The sequence below is a fragment of the Macrobrachium rosenbergii genome, chromosome 9 (assembly GCF_040412425.1).
Source record: "Macrobrachium rosenbergii isolate ZJJX-2024 chromosome 9, ASM4041242v1, whole genome shotgun sequence".
Lineage (NCBI taxonomy): Eukaryota > Metazoa > Arthropoda > Malacostraca > Decapoda > Palaemonidae > Macrobrachium > Macrobrachium rosenbergii.
The window spans coordinates 46,110,739-46,119,818 of NC_089749.1; positions in this window are offsets into that span (position 1 = coordinate 46,110,739).

Genomic DNA, 9,080 nt, shown 5'->3' on the forward strand with positions numbered 1-9,080 from the left:
ACTCGATATAGAGGCTGAGGGGGAGGTGTGACGCTTCAGCGCAGCTGTTCGCTCACCGTTAGGCTTGAATGGCGGGCGCAATCGATTGTCCTTAATACTGGTTCTGCTCCTGCTGTTACTGCAGTTGCTTAGTTTCTTCAAGAAGCCACACCTGTGGCATCACATACCAAACGAAGGGATAAAACGAGAGCATTGCTTCCGCGGGCGTGGTTGCGGGTATGTATGTGCTCACCGCTCAGGGTCTTATGCGTCTGTCTGGGTGGAGGACGGGAGACGGGGGAGAGGAGGTTTCAAAGGAGGTCATGGAACATTTTGGTTCTGCAAATCACAACTTCACCTTCAGCCTGGGCGTCGCAGTCTTACTTAAACATAATCACAGGGTGGTCCCTCTTAGATTACACGTTCACCATATCTCTTCATCTTGGGGCAAGTCATTCAGATTCATAGTCGTGCATGGACAAGAGGTGAATAAGGACGTTCAGGTTGCTTTGTATTTATGAATGTGGACAGTTAATCCACGTATCTTGAAATCATCTCATGCGAATATACTCTTCACCGTAAAAGTAGCCTAGATGTGTTTAAAAACCAATATTATTTTTATTACATTTGAATAATCGTGAAGTTGTCGATACTGCTCATTGACTGGGGATCAAATATTACTAACAAACTTTAACAACAAAATTAATATAAACTTTGCATGAAGACAAGATAATCATACAACAGGAAATGAAGAAGAAGGAAAAGTTGTGCAAACTTAGCAACTGTCTTCTCTCCCATAAAAAGGACAGCTGACACCGTCATGCTTACAACTGAAGGAAGTTCGGTCTGTCTGCTGGAGGTCTTGCTTTGTCAAGGCACGCGTTGCAAACATTGCAAAGATACCGTTCCAAGGGATGGCATTTCCTCCCGGCTTCACGCCATACCCGAGAACCCAAATATGGGCAAGATGAGACTACGGAGTGTCGATGCCACATGAAGCCTGCTGCTCTTGCCCACCCCCCGGGGATCGAAAAAACATCCAAATATGAGCATTTGTTGTTGCTGGCAGAAAACCTGGTGCAACTGGGAGACTCTTCCCGTTTTACTTAGAACATCAGCAGGTTACACGTCAAGGGACGTAAGTGTCGAGGGATTTTAGAAATCACTGCCGTAAGTATTTGGATTGTTTTACTGTTTGTAAGACACCATGTACTTACGAGTGCTGTTCATAAATCGATACACCTGCGCCAAATGTACCCACCTACGCCTTAGGTCAAACCTACGCACATAAGCCAACACCTCTTTATTTATTTTCTTATCTTCAAACCTTTTCCCATAAATTTTATCTACCTGCAGATGAAGATCAGTCGTATTAAAAGGTTTGTCAAGTTTATAAAACGTTTGTAATCCATGTCAACCTTGCAGTGAATCTTATAAGACAATATATGCAAATCAACCGCCGGTTCTTGTCCACGAAGCTTATCCTGGAAATCTTTCCTGCCTATACCTTGAATTCTAAAAGCGAACGCTAAAGCTTTTATAATGGCACTGGGGTTTACTTCAGAAATCGCAACTACGTATATTACATTGCTAAATAAAAGTAAATGTTAATTTATGTTAAGAAAACTGTGAAGCAAATATAATGAAATCTACTGCACGGATCGCTAGAGATAGTGTTATACAATTTTATAAAATATATATCTCACGTAACTAATTACGTTATAATTGATTATGTTCAAAATACGCTCTCAATCGTATGAAATAAGCCAAATACGACAATAAATTGCCAAGTCAGCGCATAACAAGAAGGCCAAACGTGAAGAGAGAGAAAAACAAGTTGCATTTCGATGATTTTATTATTCGAATTGTTAATTTCGCTTAGTCTCAAAACACCACATCGCTCCTAATTATCCCTCGATATGGTGTATAGACTTTGTCAATTTATTTATTACTTTGGCTTAGCATTATGTATCCCCCCCTCCCTTCCTCTAGATATTTCGACGATTTTACTAAAGTCCATAAACCCAAGTCTTAAGAGATAAGCATGCAGTGACAGGAATGCCATTGGAAGTCGAGGGAGAGAGTCACCAAATGGTGCAAAGACTGGAGTACTGAAGTCTAAGAAGTATGTGAGGAGGTGTCCAAGTAGGTGTTACGGGGTCACCCGAGAAGAGGAAGATCTCTCCTTGACCGCAACTGAAGAGTTGCCGAAAGCATACCAGTGGTCGACAGACATATATATGCTCTCCTGTTGCAGACAGAAAGAGAATTGAGGGGAAGGAAACTAAAGTTGTAAAACGTCCAGCTTCGATTCAATTCTACCGAGGAGGGAGACAATACGCAAAGAACATGAAATAATTGATTGGTACGCTTTACAGGGGCAGAACACGTTAACTGATATCCCAGATTAAAGAAATCAATTGATCTCTCTCTCTCTCTCTCTCTCTCTCTCTCTCTCTCTCTCTCTCTCAAAACCAGAAAAAACTGGCTGCTTAGAAGCGTATTTAGCGACCCCAGCCACCTGATCTCTCCAGAGTAGGCCAGAAGTAACCTGAACACCAAAAAATGCTGCAAACAATTTAGATACAATAATTCACCGAAGGGATTCTACGACGACAGAGATATAAGTAGCAAATACGCGTCAGAGGCATGGATCTTGAAATTGCACTATCAACAAAATCATAAAATGGATGAATAAACACCACGAATGAGAGGAAAACCACAAACAAGAAATATGATACACAGAGCTTTATTTCTGAGTGTGTCACGTATCCTATGAACAATAAAAACAATGACAAACTATTCAATATGGTCAATGTAGGAAAGAAGATTCACCAGAAAGACAGGAAACATGTCAAACTGACTGACGATGTACACACATACATACATATATATATATATATATATATATATATATATATATATATATATATATATATATATATATATATATATATATAACGGGCATAAATCAACAGGAATAGTCAGAAGGCAATGGACATACCTAGCAAGTTCCGACAGATTAAAATGCTGAGACAAAAGTACGAGCACAGCAAAAAAAAAAAAAAAAAAAAAGCAAAACAAAAATATAACTCAATATATTACTAAAGCATACTGAATGTACCCTTTAACAAAGAACACCCAACACAATAAAGATCATGACACAGACTACGGCACTTTCCAAGTTTAAAGAACATTGATTTTACAGCCAAACCAGACGTCAGGGAACTAACTGAGGTACTTTAGCTAACTTAGTATTCAAAGATTGCAGTATATATTCTCCAACCGATTAAATAAAGCTTAATCGAATTGGAAAATGAGAGAGAGAGAGAGAGAGAGAGAGAGAGAGAGAGAGAGAGAGAGAGAGAGAGATTCAAAAGTTTCGAAAAACTAAATCTTCCGACTAACATTTTTATGCAATAGGAGTCGCGTCATAAGTTCAAAGACTGGAGCGAATGTAAAGGGGGTGGGGATTCGGGCGAGGGTGGGGGGTTTCGGCTGTGGGCGGGGGGAGACGGTTCTTGCTTTAGCCTTCAGGGTAAAATTTCTTCCGCAGACCCGTGGGGAGAAAAATATCTCGTTGATGCTGCAAAGCCTCTACAAAAATAAAGTCGGAAATTCATTTCTCTAGATTTGTGCCAGCAACAGTGCGTGTGCGCGCGCGTCTGTGAATGTGTGTGTGTGTGTGTGTGTGTGTGTGTGTGTGTGTGTGTGAGAGAGAGAGAGAGAGAGAGAGAGAGAGAGAGAGAGAGAGAGAGAGAGAGAGAGAGAGAGAGAATGATTTCATGATACATTATCAAGAAATAGGTTTTTCTGACGTATCTTTAAAGAGATTATTCTTTACGATTTGACATTTCATCCAGAGAGAGAGAGAGAGAGAGAGAGAGAGAGAGAGAGAGAGAGAAATTATTCATTTATAGCATGACATGTCCTCAAGCCAACGAGACAGGGGGTGGGGGACCAAAAATGATTAATTTATATTCTGACATGTCTTCCAGCAAGAGAGAGAGAGAGAGAGAGAGAGAGAGAGAGAGCTGAAATAGGATTCGTGTCTTATCATAACTATGAGGCGTACCTCCTGAAAAGTGGGCGGGCGTGTGTATTTCACCAGAGGATTCTGAAGAGACGAAAAGACAAAAGGCATCGCTAGGGGCGGAGCTCCCTGAGGAGAATGGAAATTCAGTTTTTGAGGCGTCTGACGTTATGTAAGTGTAATGCGCTGTAATGCCTTATTTGCTGCCAATGCCTACGTTTCCTGATTATTACAAACGTTATTGTTTATTATTCCCGTGTACGTGTGTCTGTATATACGTGTATATAAATACATACATGTGTATACATACATGTATATATATATAGACCGGTATGTATATACTGTATACATACATATATATATATATATATATATATATATATATATATATATATATATATATATATATATATATATATATATATGTATCGATCAGTTCGGCCTTGTTTTTTACCTCTGACCTACCTTTTCATGTCTTTTACCGACCTTGGACCTTTCTGTGTGATGAACTTTCTTAACTTGCCTTTTTCCCGTGTGTGTGTGTGTGTGTGTGTGTGTGTGTGTGTGTGTGTGTGTGTGTGTGTGCATGTGCATACATACATACATATAGATATACAAATAAATATTATATATATAATATATTTATACATAGATTAGATTATAAATATATATATACATATATATATATATATATATATATATATATATATATATATATATATATATATATATATATATATATATATATATATAGCTGCAATTTATCATGCATTTTTCCGACTATTTCTTTTCTTCCCTTGAATTTACTGTAGTCCCTTTGTTTTGTCTTTTGACCTTTTTCTCCTTGAAGATTTTGTAACTTATGTCCTTTTTCTCCTTTCCTTTTCCTGCCTTTTGTCCTTTCCCCTCCTTGACCTTTTTCTGCCTTTTGTCCTTTCATCCTTTGACCTTTTTTTTGCCTTTTTTCCTTTCACTCCTTGACTTTTTCCTGCCTTTTGTCTTTCATTCCCTTGACTTTTGTTCGCATTTTGTTCCTTCATCCCTTGACCTTTTCCTGCCTTTTGTCCTTTCCCCTCCTTGACCTTTTTCTGCCTTTTGTCCTTTCACCCTTTGACCTTTTTTTGCCTTTTTTTCTTTCACTCCTCGACATTATCCTGCCTTTTGTCCTTTCACTCCCTTGACCTTTGTTCGCATTTTGTTCTTTCATCCCTTGACCTTTTCCTGTCTTGTCCTTTCACTCCCTTGACCTTTTTCTCAATTTTTCATGCTTTTTACCTTCCCTAACTGCGTTTATATTTTAACTTTTCTCCCCTTGACTTTCTCCCAACTTTGACCATTCTATCCTGTGCCCTCTTTCTCTCACTGACCTTTCCAACCCATGGTGTGGGCTGTATTCCAATGCCTTTAACCGATAAAGGTGAATAACAAAATAAAGTTATATGCCATCACGTAAGAAACATGAATGCCTTCTCTCCTTCAGCAATCGAACCAAAATGCTACTTCTCTCACCCTTTTCGATTTGCGTCAGGTGACAAACTAGAAAAGTGTTACTGTCAACTCTCAGAGGGGCTGCCACATAGTAAGGTCGCCAGTGAATGACTGAATGATGCCACCTCAGATCTCAGATAGCTGAGTCTCCTTTTTGATTGATGTCCTGGTCGGTCCAGTTTCCTGCCTAGTTTTATTTTTTGGTGGGATGGAGGGCAGGGGGCTGGCAGAGATGATACGAACACTTTTCTTTCTTGCTAATGAATAACCAGACTACGTTACTGCTCTTTTCTGACTTCTGATCGGGGGGGTCGTAGCCTCACTTACTTCACTGTGAGGGATGCCTCCTACCTGACTGATCAAGAATTTAATAGCTTATTGTCAGATCACTGCATCCCTTTACATCGGTTTTTGCAATGCATCTCACAGCTGCTCTCTCTTGTTTGCCTTCGTTAATGTTTCAACTTTTTATTATGGTATGTACAAAGTTTATCACACACGCCTTCATATTCTGAGACCGCAAGCTACTCTTAACTATATCATCTTGAAAAAAGGAAATATTTCCACTTCACCCAACCACTCCACACGAAACACATCCTCCCATTTGGAAGCTAACGACTGAACCGGTGTAGTATACCAGTTCAACTATGAATCTTTTGTAATTATGAAAGTATTGTAATTTTGTGGTCAATAAATCTATCTATCTATATAAGGGAAATATCTGTTTTCCATCCAACAACCTACATTGGGCTAACCAATATATTATTCAGAAACATGCTAAACTGTCATTGCTCCCAGGCTGCAATATGCAGTAACGTAAACGAAGATCAAAACGTCCAGTACAACAACCATTCCAGGAGCTAACAGATAACCAAAAATATTTACTATGATACAACAAAATAGATATATGTATTGCGGAGATGGTCTTTAAAGTGTTGAAGAATCTGACATTCAACAATCTACAGTACCATGAAATTATATATATATATATATATATATATATATATATATATATATATATATATATATATAATTATATATATATATATATGTATACATATACATATACACTGTATATATACTGTATATATATAATATATATATATATATATATATATATATATATATATATATATATATATATATATATATATATCAGGTTGTTATAAATTATATGATGTATGTATGATGTATGATGAGAGAGAGAGAGAGAGAGAGAGAGAGAGAGAGAGAGAGAGAGAGAGAGAGAGAGTATATGGCAACGAGGAACGGAGTTCAAAATTTGTTAGATAATCCCAGATAGTTACTCGTCGCATGAGGAGCCGCTACTTCAAATGTAATGACCTTTGTATGCAATACCATCGTTATTTATCCCTTTAAATCTTAGCTGTTGCTTGTAATACTGAGTCTTTGTAGTCTTTTGTTCCATTGTATGCAGTTTGTTTGAGAATTCCTTACACGGTTTTGGACTCAATTTCAGGGCGGCTATACATTCTTAATATTTCATATCAGGCTGTTATTCCCTTGATAGAAATTATATGTATGTATGTATGTAAATATTAGTGTATGTATATATATATATATATATATATATATCGAAGGAAATTACACTAACTTGACATTTCATTGTGGTATAATAGTTAGGTAGGAGATGTGTGTGTGTGTATATATATATTTTTTTCTATATATATATATATAAATATATATTTATATATATATTTTGATATTTTTTGTCATATATATATATATATATATATATATATATCTTTCAATAGCCAATGCTAGCTTTGTCATACGAAAACAGTTATGGAGTGCAGAGGTATGTGAGATGTAGAGGTGTGTCCTGACGCAAGCAAGCAATGGTTGAGGCGAGATTAGTCTGAAAGTCAAACGGTAGTTATAATTATGGTCCAACATTAAGAGATCTGAAGGCTTGTGTCATTAGCGTGAGCGTAGGCCAGCGCCAATGAAACCTATGAATTTTTATTAATAAAAAAGTTTAACCAGACCACTCTCATAGGGCTGGCCCGAAGGATTTGGTTGAAATGACAGGTCTTAGACTAGAAGCCTAGCACTGGGACCAAATAGGTTACTCAGTATATGATGAACGAATGAAAATGAAATTAAAAGCTGCACAAAGGCATACGCTCTCATACTGGAACACACTCACACAATAAATACATTTATACTCATGTTTCCATATCTACTCACTAAAAAGGTATATTAACATTCAAAATAAATTAAGTAAAATTTTAAATTTAGTCGTTTTAAAATTCATTAGACGCCTAAGGGGATTCGTATTTCTATTATTTATTTTTTATATTTTATCAATTAAATCACAGCCCCTCATGAACATTAAAATGGGTATTACTGAAAATGTTGAAGATTCCGACAAAATTTCTTTTACTGATCTACTTCCAAAATTTGGTAATCGCTGTAGATTATATTTTGGCCTTTCACACAGTACATGCTTAACTGTTATCAACACTTCGCAATTTGGGCATTCGGGAGGAGGGCCACATGGACTGTTCATTAGGTATCCTCGTGTCAAACGAGTATGGCCTATTCAAAGACGCGTCAGAATTATCTGTGTCTCTCTCTCCGATATGATGAACTCCATTTTCCAACACTGGATTTTATCTGTTTTAATTGATTATTTTCAGGTTCCTCCTTCCATATATTTTGCCACTTAAACTGAGGAGAGGCAGCACTGCGCAGTGTGGCTGATATATTACTAAAATTTTCAATGCTTGCATTCTTGCAAACACGGACATTTATTTATTACCATAAGTGTTGTTTAATTATGTCAAAACCCCTTCCAAAGTCTTTAGTCGGTTCCCGATCTGACAATTAAAAACTACGGATGACCGTTTCCAACCTACCCTATGGCCTACATCTAGTTTATGTGCTCCTACTGCGTTAGTTATTTCCTAACTTGAAAGCACGCTTAGGCTCTTCTCATCTAATGGCGAGACCACGCCCACTTTCACTTACATACGATGTATCACATCCTTTGCAACATCCTTGCACTGAAGTCTTACTGGTCTTTTTCTAAGCATGTTAGTATACCTAATGAAAGATGAATGCCATGTGTATGAGCACAGACTTCATTTAAAACCTACAGTACGTATGTAATCAAAGTGTTTGGAGCAGTGAAGAGCGATATTGTTGTAATAGCACAACGGCCTTTTTGGTGCTGTATCAAACGAATTCTTGTGGCTCCTGGTCAAGCTATTACTGATGAAATATTGCGGATAGCCTATTTTCTCAAAGGTTCCGAATATGCGGTCACACACTTTAATGGCAAGAAGAAACAATAACTACAGTGATGTTACGTTTTCCTGTTATTAATAATATTAGTATAAGTGAATGTGACTTTCTGTAAGCGTGGATTTCCCACATACTGTGAATTGATATGTATCCTTAAAACTGATTTATAGTACATCTAGGAAAATGTATTTTGCTCATGGAAGGGGCTTCAATAGCATTAAACAACACTATGGAAATAAAAAGTATATCACTAAGGAAGCCTAATACACAAATGCTTGTATTTGCAAGAATGGAGGCAATACGAATTTTT